Source organism: Lactuca serriola, chromosome 3 (genome assembly GCF_051521515.1).
Source record: "Lactuca serriola cultivar US96UC23 chromosome 3, Lser_US96UC23_V15, whole genome shotgun sequence".
NCBI lineage: Eukaryota > Viridiplantae > Streptophyta > Magnoliopsida > Asterales > Asteraceae > Lactuca > Lactuca serriola.
In genome coordinates this window covers 48,957,419-48,972,805 of record NC_136410.1, presented here as the reverse complement: position 1 = coordinate 48,972,805, position 15,387 = coordinate 48,957,419, and the positions used below count along the sequence as shown (strand labels likewise).

At 40.0% G+C, this 15,387-nt stretch overlaps 1 non-coding gene across 1 annotated transcript; it reads left to right on the top strand.

The window, feature by feature from the left end:
* Positions 1–2,867: 2,867 nt before the first annotated feature.
* Positions 2,868–2,974, top strand: LOC145096437 (small nucleolar RNA R71). The gene has a single exon (XR_013703846.1). It is a non-coding gene; the product is annotated as a small nucleolar RNA R71 (small nucleolar RNA).
* Positions 2,975–15,387: the final 12,413 nt, after the last annotated feature.

Sequence of the window (15,387 nt, the reverse complement as noted above, 5' to 3'; positions counted from 1 at the left end):
TTCATGCAATTGCTACCATAGATGACCTTATAATCATGTTCTTAACAGAAAACAAGAAGAAATTTTTTACCTTTTGAGATTGGGCTAGAGAAATTTGAAAGAAACTTGAAGAAGAATGATGAATGCTTGAGAGAGAAAGAGAATGGCGGCACCCGACGAGTATGGTTGTGAAAACTGATTCTTAGGGTTAAAACCCTAGTTACCCAATGTAAAAGTAATTTCAAAATTATTTTTTTTTATGTAAATAATACCGACTCGTCGAGTCGTGCTCAGACTCGGCGAGTCTGGTCGCGAAGTCATGTTTTCTCTGGATCCATATGGACTCGTCGAGTAGTGGTCAACTCGGCGAGTTGCTTTAAAAAATGCATAATTTTCAAAATTTTGCTATTTATAGTAAATCATTTCACCCCACACTCAGCCTATGCACACTCTCAAGCAGACATGTCCGATGATTTGGAAGATTAAGATTCAAAAAACGAAGGGAAAATAAATAGAAAAAACTAAAAAGTAAAAGAAAGCAAACTCTATATAACGGGTTGCCTCCTGCCAAGCGCTTCTTTTTGAGGAGTCATTAGCTAGACTCCTTCCCATCTACGTTTCGTCATCTCCGAGCATCGGGAACGCACGCCTAACTTTTTGTGATTTGTACTTGGTCTTGTAAGCATGGATCTTTTTCTTGTAAGCCCTTTTTAATGCATCTCTTTTCCTTTTTACAGCCTCATCTTCAGCTGCTTGGGCTTCCCTTTTCCTCTTTTTCTTCTTTTTCACCTTCTCTTGAACCTCCTTCTCTTTAAATTTAATTACTTCACATTTCATGATGGTCTGTGCTTTAGGTTTAGTAGTGAATAGGTGATCAACTTCCTCCCTCCTTTCCTTTATCTCTTCGTTCGTTCCAGTGCTTAACCCATCTTCGAAATGAACCGTATCAAGACATGCTACATCAGCATATTGAACTTTCCTTTCCTTTCCTCCTTCTGCTGTTTGTTCTTCTAAAGAATCATATATATTATCAAAATCCAAGGTATGTGAAGAACTAGTAACAGGCAGATCTAAGTCGGTCAAGTGTTTGCCCAAATCGACTGGACTCGTCGAGTCCAGTAAAGTGACTCGGCGAGTCGGAACGAATTCCATAAATTCTTGGTTTTTTTTCTGAGTGGGCTCCTTCCAGTAGCTTTTCTAATTCATCCAAGTCCTTGTTAACATCTCCTTCTTCTTCAGAGTGTATCACAAACTTGCTTGGATCCTCTTTTAGCAAACATGCAAGCTCTTTTTCTAATATCTCATCATCCAAATGGATCATTGAGACTTCTTCAATCTTTTTCTCTTCTTGCTTGATTTCTGGAATAGCTTTAAACGTTACAGCCTCATCACCCACTCTTAATGTCAATGTAGACTCACATATATCAATTAAAGCACACACGGTGTTCAAGAAGGATCTCCCCAAAATAATTGGAATTTCGGGGTCTTCTTCCATATCAACAACCACGAAGTCTACTGGGAAAATAAACTTGTCAACTTTTATAAGGAGATCTTCATAAACGCCTTGTGGATGAATTATTGTCTTGTCCGCCAAATGGATCTTCATATTCACCGGTTTTGGTTCTGGTAAATTCAACTTCTTAAAGAATGACAAAGGCATCATATTGATGCTTGCCCCCGAGTCAGCTAATGCTCGGGTGAAGACCTTATTACCAACTTGGCACGGAAGCACAATATTTCCTAGATCACCCTTCTTTTTAGGTAGCTCACTCATCAAGACTTCTGCGACTTCAGCCAAATCCTTCCTAGCAGCAAAAAGGCCCTTAAGCAAGTTGAAGTATTTAGGCGTTTGAAGTATTGTTTCCACAAATGGCACATTAACTTGAAGAGCGTTAACATGATTCATGAAAGTTCTGTATGCTTCTACTTTTTCTGCAGGCATGGCTTTGGTTGGGTGTGGCAGTGGAGGCTTAAAAGGTTTCGAAGAAATGGCAGGTGTTTCAATTTCGCATCGACTCGTCGAGTCCAATGGAGTGACTCGGCGAGTCGGGTCGGGTTTTGCTGGCTCCGATTCTTCTACCTTTTCTTCCTTCTTCTTGGAGATCCTTAGTGCTTCTGTAAACTTTTCTTCACTGCTGGAGGTTATTACGCTTACGTTCTCCATTCTTGGATTGGTTTCGGTGTTGCTCGGAAGTTGGCCCGGTCTTCTTTCATTCACTTGATCTGCAAGCTGTCCCAACTGTTTCTCAATGTTGAGAATGGCTGCTTGCTGATTCCTCAACATGTTTCTGGTTTCTTGCATTGCTACATCATGATCATTGTGTCTTTTCTCGGACGCGGTTATGAATCTTTTGAGCATATCTTCTAAACTGGCCTTCTTTTCCGTCACCGGTTCTTCCTTTTGATAGAATCCCCTCTCCCTCTGTTTTTATTTCTCCTCCTTAGCCTTTTTATATTCTTCGTATGGGAGCCATTCCTTCTTCGGTTTCCTCCAATCTTCATCGTATCTATCGCCACTGGAATAAAATACTTGAGCCTTTTTATTTCCGTTCTCGTCTCGATCACAATCCTTGGTGAGGTGGGGGCCCCCACAATTTTCGCATCCAACCCTAATAGCATGGATTGTTTGATCCATTTTCGTCATTCTTCGGTCTAGGCTATCGAGTTTAGCTATTACCGCCACCATGCTATCGTTAACCGAGTTCACTGCTCCACGACTCACTTCGTTCCTCGGATTGTGGTATTATCTAGAATGCTTGGAGAATTCTTCAATTAACTCCTTTATTTCCGGAGGTGGCTTTCTGGTGAGCGGGCCTTGTGAATCGAGTAGTTGCCTTGTGGTGACATTAACTCCATCATAAAAGATGGAGACCTCTTGTTGGCTATTAAGGTCATGGTGTGGGCAATTTCTAAGTAGGCTCTTGTACCTTTCCCAAGCTTCATAAAGAGATTCTCCAGGTTGTTGCTCGAAGTTGGCAATGGCTTTCTTTAGCTTGGCTATCTTGGAAGGTGGGCAAAAATGGTCTATGAACTCTTCTTTCATCTTGGCCCATGTGGTGACCGATCCGGGAGGGAGTGACTTTAACCAATCTTTTGCAGCTCCTTTAAATGTGACAGGAAGCATGCGAAGAAGCTGGATCTCGCGGGGCACATTGGGTACATTGAAGTAATCTGCCACATCATTTACTTCATCCAAGTGCTTATAGGCGTCTTCGTGATCTCTCCCGTGAAAAGGAATCTCCTTGAGTTGAGCGAGAATATGGCCCTTTAGCTCAAAAGTAGCGGTTGCGGGAATTGCGGGTTGCACAAGTCCCGGGCCGGTGTCATCACGCATCCTCTTCTTCCATTCCCCCATGGGGATTTCGTCAATATTAGCCATAGCGGTGGCTAAATCGTCTTCAAACTCGGATGTGTGCTCGTTTTCTTCCTCGGTCTCGTACTCAGTGTCTTTTTGGATCGGGTCTTCGATTGTCAACGATGCACTGGATGCTCCTGATTTGCTGCTCCTTTTCTTGCTAAAAACGGATTTGAGGTTTTTGAGTGGTGAGTTCTTTGAAGAAGCGGATTCTCCAACGCTTTTGCCTTTGTTTCTTCTTAATGCGGTTTCCGGATCTTCAAGAGGGGGAACCAGAGGCGTATCAGATCCTCGGGTCATGAACAACTGCAAACAAAACAAAAAACGCGTAAAAAGAACAAAAGAAAATTAAATCTGATTCAGCGTCGTACTCGCCGAGTCTGGGCGAATGCACTCGGCGAGTCCAAGGTAAAATCAAGTGTTTTTTTTTTACCTAAAAAAAACAGAAATTAACTTTGTGTAAGATGAATCTTACACAAAGGATCGATTGAATTAGAATTTTAATGCTAATTTTAGAACCGTTCCCTGGCAACGGCGCCAAAAACTTGATGTGTGTAAAACTCAATTAGTTTTAAACCTACTTTAATTATCAAATAACACACAAAAGGCAGTGAACCTATCAATTGTGGTATAGCTAAATAAGCAGGGTATCGAACACAGGGAACGGCAAATGAAATTAAAAACTAATTCTATCTAAGTTGATTAAGAAATAGGGTTTTTTCTCTAGTTTTACAAGACTAGAAACTTACTAACTATAACTAATTTAAGACTAGAAAATAACGACTTAACTAGATTCAATAATTGGAAAGGAACTTCTGTTTAGTTCAACTCGGTTAACTCTATGGTTGATTTCAAGGTAATAGTGCAATGGATTAATTCTTTCGTTGGTTACCGATTCAAGTGATTAGGTTCATGTTCACTACTCTAATCCTTAGCAAATAAACTAACTCAAACAGTGGCCAATTGCTTAATTTAATTATATTTACTAGATTAATTATTCGGGTTAAGTTAGAATTGCAATAGCTAATTAATTTATTATGTTTAATTAACCTCTTGTTTGATGGTCATCTTACAAGCTTGCACATGAATTTACTCAATTTTCTTATTAATTCTAGTTTCATAGTCATTAATCCTAGACATATAGTATAGTGGTAACATATCATATGAGGTTGATAATCAATAGATGTTCATGCTAATCAATTATCTTCCTATTAACAGAAAATTAATTATTATTCACAAAAGGTTCTTTAGCAAGCTAAAATAACAAAAATTCACCAACTTGGAATTAATCCTACCAATCAATCAAACCATATTGTCAACTTTGTATCCCCAAACAAAAGTCTAAAGATTTTAGTTCATAATTAAAGTAAATAACAGCAAACAAACAAAGTCAAGTTGCTTAATCATATTGATAAAACAAAAGAATAAGTAGAATGATGAAATTGTGCCTTAATTACTCCCGGAATTGAATTCTAGCTTTTTGTGTCGACTTCTAGGGTTCTTCTGGCTTCTTAATCGCAGCAAAACACTTCTAAATCGTCCCAGAACTCCCTCTAATCGATCTGTGGAGTTATCTTTAAATAAGCGAACCGACTCGTCGAGTCAAGTGGTGACTCGTCGAGTCCCTCTCACATTCCCCGTATTGCGATAACTATCTGGAATTCCGAGTCATTATCCTTCTGATTTCTCGACCGGACTTGTCGAGTAGGCTATCTGACTCGACGAGTAGGTGTCTTTTTTAGTGTTTTTCTTCTTCATTCCATTCTCGAGCTCCTAACCGCTTCTCTTGCTTCCTTTTGCTTCCGAGCTTCATCTTTGGACTGAAAAACATAATTTAACACTTTTAAGTACCTTTTGTCCATAATATGCGATAATTTAGCTAATATATGAATAAAAAACTATACTTAATACACACTAAATATGCACATATCATGCCACATCGGATAACATTAAATGTATCCCGCTTTAATTTCAAATCATTTTTGAGTAACCTATAAAAGGGGGATCAAGAACACTATGTACGGTTACGCAAACAAGAACTCTCACAAAACTTCAAAGATTAAACCTTGATCCAAACTTCAACTTTCTTTCTCAAAACCCTAACAATGGCAGCCACTAATTCCAACACTGATGAGGTTCTTTCTCAATCACTGATGAAGATTCAAAGCACCAATTACCAGGTTGATCCAAAAGTTTCTGCTTATCCAGAAGAATTGAAGATGCTTATCGTTGCTTTGAAACGATCACCTTTATCAACTACCATGTTCAGTTCATTCTCGGTTCCAATGGTGTGGCTATCTCGTGCAGCTTCAACGACATCATACAATCACACGGCAGATGTGATTACTTTCAATTTAACCAACAACAAATGGGTTAAACTGTCCAAGAAAGTGTTTGTGGAAATCTTGCAGATTCCAAACAACCCTCCGTTTGTCAAACCTGTCAACTCGCAGATCATTCATATGTTCAATGAGATGGGGCATCAACCGGAGTTGGAGAAAATAAGTGACTTCCGAAATTCTGGATTGCCATGTATCTGGAATTTCCTATTTGGTATTTTTCTAAGGTGTCTTACAGGAAGATCAATCGGACTGGATAGAGGAAGAGTGGAAGTATATGATATGGTAATGGGCATATACTATGATATCAATGTTGATTATGCAACTCAGCTGTGGAAGGAATTTGTTAAAAGCCTGGAAAATACAAATTCGGAGAAAGGGATTTCATGTGCAAGATACTGGAGCTTAATCATGGAAAAAGTCTATGAGAAAGAAGCAATTCCAGTGATGATAGATGTTGAAGTTGCTGAATTTTCCTTCTATCAATTTCCAAAAACTGTACAAGATGATGAAGCAATTTTTTCTCGTGTGGCTCGTATTCCAGATGCGATGCTTCGCAAAGTTTCTCCAACTCACAAAGTTTTGGTGAGATATTTGTGAAATATTGATACAGCTGATCAGACTGGAGTATTACCAGACGTTGCTACTCCATCAAAGAAAAAGAAGGTTAGCAAGAAAAATGCGAAGGGTTCATCCTCACCAACAGTACAAGATGAAGCTATTCCAACCGAAGAAAATTTATCAAAATCGAAGAAGGAACTCTTACCTTCTAAGTTTGGGGTACTGAAGCAAATTCGTAAAGCTGAAGTGAGTAGTAAAGGTGTTACTATTCGCAGTATTCTTGCACCGGTGTCTCCAGGCAAGAAAAGACAGCGAGCTGAAGATGTTGCTAAAAATATGCAACGTACGCTGGTCAAAAGAAGAAAAATGGTGATTCGCAATGCTTCATCTGATGAAGAAGTTGTTCCGGAAACTCCACCCGTCACATCTATGGTAAATGTTTCTTTATCAATGATTCTCACTTCGCAAATTTCTACCACTATTCCACAAACCAAACCACTCGAAATAGTTCTCCCCAAATCAGTTTCTGAGGAGGTACCTATTTCCGATACGGTTGTCAACGTATCTGATACGGGGACACCTATCCTGAGTGTTGCACCAACAATCCAAACATCTTTACCCATTTCATTACATGTTACAACTTTATCCAACACTTCATCCATATTTGAACATGCCCTTCAAAATCCATTCACAACACTTTTTCCATCTCAGTCACCCGAAAATCCTCAACCTTCGCAACAATTGTCTGATACTGAAGTCGAAGGAGGTGCCTTTGGAGGGGTACTTGATGATATCCCTTTTGATTCAGACGAAGAAGATATTCCTGATCATATGCTGATGACAGGAAAACAGTTTAAAATTCTGAATCAGAAGTTAGAGACCATTATTCAAACGCAAGCTGATTCTGGTAAAATGTCTTCAATATCAGCCATGGAGGTTGATATTATGATAAAAGGAGCTGAGAAACGGATCATGGGAAAGATTGATAAATTAGATAAAAATAATGAGCTCAGACTTAAATCACAAGGGAGCAACTTTACTTCTGCTGTTCAAGATCTCAAAGCTGCTACAAAAGAACGCCATATTCTTTTTGTACAAGATGTCAAGAAAGTTCGTGAGGATGTCAACTTCAAAATTCAGGAGTTGAAGTCTGAACTTGCGAATCATCTTCAGGATGTTCATACGAAACAAGCAGATGTTCAAAAGCAAATTGTGGAGATTTCTTCTCAACTTCAAAAGCTTAATGATATTCCTGTTCTTGAAGCTCATAAAGCCGCAACAACGGAGAAGTTTGATCAGCTGATAAAGTTAGTCACTGAGCTTAAAACAGCAGTTTCGCATTCTTCATCACCTCAAATCCTTACTCCTGAATTCTTGTCTCTAAAGATTAATACTTTAGAACAAGCTATTCAAAAATCTCTTGCTCCACTTACGAATTTCACTTCTTTACTACCGAAGAGTGCTCCGCCTGTTTACACAGGGGTGCAAGGGGGAGAGAAAAGTCGAAGTAAAGAAGAGGAGGCAAAAACAGTTGGAAAAGTGATATCGACTCAACTTGTAGCTACTCTTCCTATTCCTATGAAACTGATTTCTTCAACTACAATTACCACAAAAACAGTTTCCAAAGGTATTGTTATTGGAGGAAACGAAGGAGGTTCAAGCTCAAAATCTCAGAAAGATGTTGTAGGAAGAGGAAAAGGAATATTATACGAAAAGTCAAAGGATGAGTTGAAAGCTGATGCAGAGGCTGAGATGGAGAGGATGAGACAAGTTCAAAGCATCATGAGACAAAGGGCAAGTGATCCTCCCTCCTTGAACAATGGAGATCCTGCAAAACTTTACTCTTATGAAACAATAGAGTCGAAAGTTGTGTGTAGGGAGATGTATGAGTTCGAGAAGAAGCCGAAAAGAAGTTATGATATTGCGAACTCAGATCATTGTCAATTGGATTTCCCGATAAACGAAATGCTGTTCATCAATGCTCAATACAAGATCAGTGAGAAATTTGATAATCCTGATGATTATACTCATATGAAAATCAGATTTCATGCAGTCTTGGGGAAGAATCCAGATGAAGTTTGGTCTTTAATGAAGATTAAAAAGGTGGTTACAATAAAGAAGGATGTTTTGTTTGAAGAGATGCTTCAAAATTTTCGGTATTTTGTTATCAGAGCAGACAACAAACAATATGACTTCACAGTAGCTGAATTTCCATTGATGAACTGCAATGATTTAATTCAAGTAGCTCTGATTCTGAAGCATATGGAAGAAAACAATCTTAAAGGCTCTGAGACAGATGTGTTCAAGGTTGGCTTCGCACATGTGAAGACATTCATCGATAACTATTTCGATTGTTTGGCTCTTACAGATGAAGAATTAGCGAATGTGCTGGGAAGAGAAGTAAAAGTTCCATGGGAGGAGACTTTGACTCAATCAGCTTTGTCGAAGTATGTTGTTGGTGAAATATGCCTGAAACCATTTGGCATGGTGTTTTCGGGAAGGGATACAAAAGGAAATCCGAAGAAGTTTTTGTTCAAAGTCTCAGAGATTGAAAGATATAATTCTTCGCAGTATACGCACTTCATTGTACGTATGAGTAATTGCAAGAAGAATAACGAAGGAGACAAGAAAGATCTGAAGATGGTGATCTCCTGGTATGGAGAAGTGCGAAGGACAATTCACTCTGCAATTCAAAAGCTTTTGAGTTGAATTGCATCGACTGTTTACAAAGGGGGAGAATGTTGATGTAAATTGTAAAAAGTCGAAAATAGTGTATTGTGTTGTTTCGCATTTTATGTTATTTTACTAAGTCATTTTGTATGCGAAGTGAAAATGTATAGACTTAGTATATTTTTTGTATGTTCCCTATAAATAGAGACTTAGGCTAGAAGTAGAGAGATACGAAAGCGAAACACTCTTCTGCTTATTCTGTAATCAGCCTTAATCAATATGAGATCTGATTAATATTTACTCTTTGTGTTCTTCATCTTTAATCGTTCAAATCTATCTTTTCTTTTCTAAATTCTCGATAACAATTCTCATCAATTATCCTTAAGCAAAACAACAAGAAATCCCAAAAAATCCCTCTGTCAGACGCTCCGACTCGCCGAGTCACTAACTGGACTCGCCGGGTTCAGCTAGTGACTCGCCAAGTCAGGTCGGGCAAAAGGCAGAAAAACGATTTTCAGAGAGGATTAACAAGCAAGGCATTAATACAAAAGAAACCAAACAAGGCGCTGATACCACTGATGGGTTTTACACAAAATAACATCCTATGTGCTCATGCAAACCCTAAAGCTTGGATCTAGGTTTCTCTATTGTACATGCAATTCACCCAAGACTTATAAACCCTAGATCTAGCATACATATTTCGAAATTAACATAAGAAATCAGATCTAGATGATTACCTCTTGAACAATGGCTTGAATCTTCTTGTCTTGGAGCTTAGAGTCATAAATGTCACTCCTCTAATGGCTTACAAACACCACACGAGAAAGAGGATGATAATAGAGAGAGGTGAGAGGCACAATTTTAGCTATGATCTCTCTAGGGTATCAAGTGGTCGAAAATTAGAAGCCTTAGGGTCTTATTTATACTAGTGGTGCTAGGGTTTCAATCTAAACCCTAATGGACAACTTAGGCCTTAAGCAATCCAAGGAACCTTATGGAATAAGGCCCTTATGGCCGAAATTATGGATGGACACATCCAAATTTCTTCCATGCCTAATCCAAGAGGCTCCTCAGCCTAATACACAACTATCACACATTTGACAATTTAAGTCTCTAATATTAAATTAATGTCTTTTAGCCACAAAATTAATTTCTTAATTAAATCTTGTCTAATATTAATTTAATTATATGATTTCTATTTTAATATATTATTTATATAATATATTAATAAACCATATTAACCTCTCTATTCATAAATCACCCTGTCAAGTTGTTTTGATGAAAGCAACCCAAAATGACCATGCACAACCGGGTCAAGTACTTACCAAATATAGTTACAGGCTTAGACACTAATCCAAACAGTGTCTCCAGTCTCAAACGGAGGACAAGATTTTAAAATGATTTTTTTTCAAATGGTTTTCAAAATAATAAAGGAGGATGCAAGTGTACGATCTGTCGGAGCTCGTGGATAGACCCTAAAATACCTTACATATTAGTTAATTTATGTGATATGTTAGAACAACATGCTAGTACTAGGCTTAGGATCTTTAGGAATTACATGATAGAATTGCCTTATTATATGATGCATGGTAGTCTAGGCTTTTCCTTATATGAAATTGACATCATTACTGTAGTTGCTTAGTGTATGTATTTTAGCTGTACATAATTAAAATCTTATAGCCTAAGAATGTTTGGTTTGACCTTGTTTCCTGTTCTTGTTTGATGAATGGCTTAGGGTAGGATCAGGTATTCGAAAGTCTATAGGGTCCAACATTATGTATGGCTAGCATACACGAGTGCTACAGGGTTGGTGGAAGTTTCATGGATGGATCGATGGATAGATTGTTTGGATGTGTCCGCCGACTATGAGATATTTAGCCTTCCTCTAGTGAGGACCGACTAGATGCCATGCTTATGTATAGTTTTAGGGTGTTGTGATGATACTTGAGACAAATATGGTGTTAGAAATGGGAGTATAGTAAGACTTGGAATTCTGAGAATTGTGTAAAACACTTTCAGATTCAAGCATTTGGGTGGTACTCCCAATATTCTTTAATCGGATAAGACTCAGAGAGACAAGAATTTAGAATGCTTTGATGATAGTTTCGTCTGTACCAGAAAAATGAGACCAAAACCGAATTTATGATCCTTGTCTGAAAACTGTCATATGATAGTTTCTAACTATCATAAACTATAAAAACTGACATAAAATGGAAGTTTGGATAAGGGTCAAACAATGGTCAATTCTCTGAAAATACGATTTTCTGATGCATTTTTTATATAGCAAAATATGATTTTTGACCCCAGCCAGGGGCTCTGCCCCTTGGACCCCGCCAGGGGATGCCGCCCCTTGGACCCCGCTCCCAGGGGCGCTGCCCCCGGACCCCCGTTCGTTTAGGGGCTTCGCCCCTAAATGACAGTCTACTTTGAAAAGTTGATGAAACTTAAACAAGTGTGTACTCCACACTTTCCTTACTAGTTTAATATTTATCAAGATCACCTTTGGTCAACAAAGTAATCCCATTACACTTAAATAATATTAATGATAACAAATCACCAACATATAGGTAGGTGTTGAAGGTAGTATGGGCCCGTACTACTGAAAGCACAGGATCCATACGCATAGCAAGGAAGTCACAACCCCCTAGGGTTTTGGTTGGGAGTTGGTTCTTGGATTGTTATGTGGAATATCTGATATCTGTTTGGTATGTTTGAAGCATGGTGGTTACATGACAATTCGTGACTGGATCCGGGTCAGGATCAGGAGAGGGCAGATAGGAGATGCCAATAGCACCCGAGACTATCGACCAGATGAGTCCAGATAAGATGGAGGATAGGATCCATGAGATGCAACATGATGAGCTTGCTGCTATGTCTCGGGCTTAGTTTCCGGAGATGTTTGGGTCTATCAAGACTGCTATGGTGGAGTATTTCGTTGAGTGATATGCAACCTTCACCGAGGCGGTTGTCACAACAGCCACATCAGCTGTATCGGCGACAAGGTTGGAGTCAGAATGGATTTTCAGTACCGGGACTTCAACAACATGAAGCCCCCTACTTTTGATGGGACTCATGACCCCATAAAAGTCATGATGTGGTTGTCTGACGTGGAGGGGTGTTTCTTCACGTGCTCGTGTCCTACTGACTAAAAGTGTGCCCTGAACTTGTTGAGGTCTGTGGCAAAGGACTGATGAAGACTGATGATTGGGTTGTATTCGGATGATCAGAGAGCTGATGTTACTTGGAGTTGAGACAAGATGGTGCGACGGTGATGAAGATCACCCACATGTTCACTGAGAGGGCAATGTTTTTCCTGGAGTTTGCTTCTGAGTAGGCTCAGATGACTCGTTATCTGAGCATGCTCAAGACTGACATCCGTCAGTTTGTTTCTATTTAGCGGTGTGATACCCTGCTAAATCTACAGGAGGCCGCTAGGCGGTGTGAGTTGGAGATTGTGCTGTAGTTGAGGGAGCAACAGCGGGCCCCAACACAATCACAGTTTGCACTGAAGTGATCTAAGACCGTTGATTCTAGAGCAGGGGGACAGTAGGGTCGTACTTGTGTCAAGTGAGGGAAGGGTCATTCAGGGGTTTGTAGATGGGTTAGTGGATGCCGCAAATACGGCCAAGAGGGGCATTTCGCTAGGGATTGTTGCCAGACGGCCCCTGCTTCGGATATGAGGATATGCTATCATTGTCATTAGGTTGGTAATGTCAAGACCAACTGTTCACAGCTCGCTTTTAGGCCAGTGCAGGTCCAGTGCTGGCTACACTAAGGATTGTCGATGGGATTTAGGGTCGAGCAGAGCCCCCAAGGGCTCAGGGGCACGCCTTCCAGCTTACAGCTGAGGAAGCCAAGGCGGCACGAGATGTGCTTGATGGTATGTTTCTATCCCTTATCTTGGTTATTATATATGTTTTATGCTTATCTATTGTACCTGTGATTAGGTACGTTTTTAGTGAACTCCTTGCCTGCATTGGTTTTATTTGACTCAGGGGCGAGTCGGTCGTTTGTATCTCAGGCGTTTAGTGGGGAGTTTAGTGTGCTAGTAGGAAAGCTAGAGTGTCCGTTGTGAGTCTGTATCACCAACGAGCACGGGTTTCTGCTTCTTCAGTCTATCGAGGATGTGAGTTGGAGATCTTCGGAGTGTCCTTCCCGATCGACTTGATTCCGATCCCCATGAGGGATGTGTGTGTGATTGTAGGTATGTACTGGCTTAGTCGTTTCAGTGCTATGATTGATTGCGAGGGTCAGCGAGTGATGGTTTGAACCGAAAATGGGGGAGAACTGATCGTCTATGGCGAGGGTACCAGGTTGAGATCAGGGTTTTGTTCAGCTGCCAGTACTCGACAGTATATTCAACATGGGTGCGCGGGTTATCTGGTGCATGTGGTGGATACGTGGGTCAGAGATCAGATTTTAGTATCAGAGGTTCTAGTGGTTAGGGAGTTTGCTGATGTGTTCCCGAAGGAGTTACCCGGAGTGCCTCCGGAGAGGCAGGTCAAGTTTAGGATCGACCTAGTGCCAGGTATGGCCCCTATGGCCAAGGCGCCGTATCGTTTGGCACCACCGGAGATGCAGGAACTGTCATCATAGCTGCATGAACTACTAGGAAAGCAGTTCATTCGCCCGAGCAGTTCCTCGTGGGGAGCCCCAATACTCTTCGTCAGGAAGAAGGATGGTTCACACCGGATGTGCAATGACTACCGGGAGTTGAACAAGTTGACAGTGAAGAACTGTTTTCCACTCCCGAGGATAGACAATTTATTTGATCAGTTATAGGGTGCATCTTGGTTTTCCAAAATAAACTTGATATTTGGTTATCATCATGTCAGGTTCAGAGAGGAGGACGTGGAGAAGACCGCATTTTGGACTCATTATGGACATTACGAGTTCATGGTGATGTTGTTTGGGCTCACCAATGTGCCAACAATGTTTATGGACCTGATGAATCGGGTCTGCAGGCTGATGCTTGATCGCTCGGTCATCGTGTTTATAAATGATATCTTGGTATATTCCAAGACCCAAGAGCAGCATGATGAGCACCTACAGGAGTTATTGGGAGTTTTGAGGTGAGAACAACTTTATGCCAATTTCTCGAAGTGTGAGTTTTGGTTACGAGAGGTCTAGTTATTAGGACACCTCGTTAACCAAAAGGGGATTTTACCCCGCCAAAATCGAGGCATTCATTCAGTGGAAGGTTCTGAAATCTCCCTTAGACATCAAGAGTTTTCTGGTATTGGCAGGGTACAACTGGAGATTCATACAAGATTTCTCCAAAATTGCAGTACCCCTCACTCGTCTGACGAGGATAACGGTCCTTCGACAACGTTTGTGCGAGACTCTAGTATTGACTCTTCCAGAGGGAGTCGATGATTTTGTGGTGTTCTGTGATGTATCCATCACAAGACTAGGGGAGGTCCTCATACAGAGAGGATGAGTGATAGCCTACACATTGCGACAACTGAAGCCGCATAAGATGAGATACCCTACTCATGATCTGGAGTTGGGAGCGGTGGTATTTGCTCTCAAGATTTGGAGACATTACCTTTCTGGGGTCCACTGTACCATCTACACGGACCACAAGGGCCTGAGACGCATCATGGATCAGCCGAACCTGAATACGAGGCAGCGTAGGTGGCTAGATGTAGTCAAGCACTACGACTGTGATATCCTTTACAACCCAGATAAAGAAAACGTGGTTGCAGACTCTCTGAGCCGCAAGTCAGCCAGGTCTTCCACTTTGGCGATATGTATGAGGATATCAACGGATTCTCCACTTGTGGGCTTGATCAGGGAAGCCCACGCAGAGGGTATTGATGTGCACGAAAGTACCAACTAATTTTAATATTTATAACCTAACAAACTTCGACTAACTATGCACTTATAGGCAATGTACCTAGTCAGATTATAGTATAGCTTAGGTAAGTCGGGTGTCGATCACAGGGAACGGTGTTATTAATTACTTTATTTACTACTAAATTAATCTAATTATTAACAAGCTAAAAGGGTTTTTATCTAATTTTACAAGTTTAGATGAACTTAATTCTTTAACAAAAACTCAATCAATAAACAAAATACTTCGAATCCACTTTCACTCAATGGTTATACATTAGCTATAACTATTACTATTGGTGATCAATTAAGGATGTATTAGCAATTTAGTTCTAAATCTACTCATTATTAATCAATTCATGTAAATCTATTTATGTTCATAAAATAGTTAACACAAAATCGATTATTAGATAAGATTGGAGCCATGAAAGATTAATTAATCGAAACACAATTATAGTCATAATATGAGTTCTCTAACACAGCTTAACTTAATTATTAAACTACTAATCTAAGATTGGTTTGATCTTAGCTCCAATAAGTAGTGTTCACTATATTATTAGGTATTCAAGTTCATGCAGAATTGTGTTCACTAACTACAGAGAACAAGAATTCAAAGCAATCAAATAACTAATTCAAGCATGCTAGGTA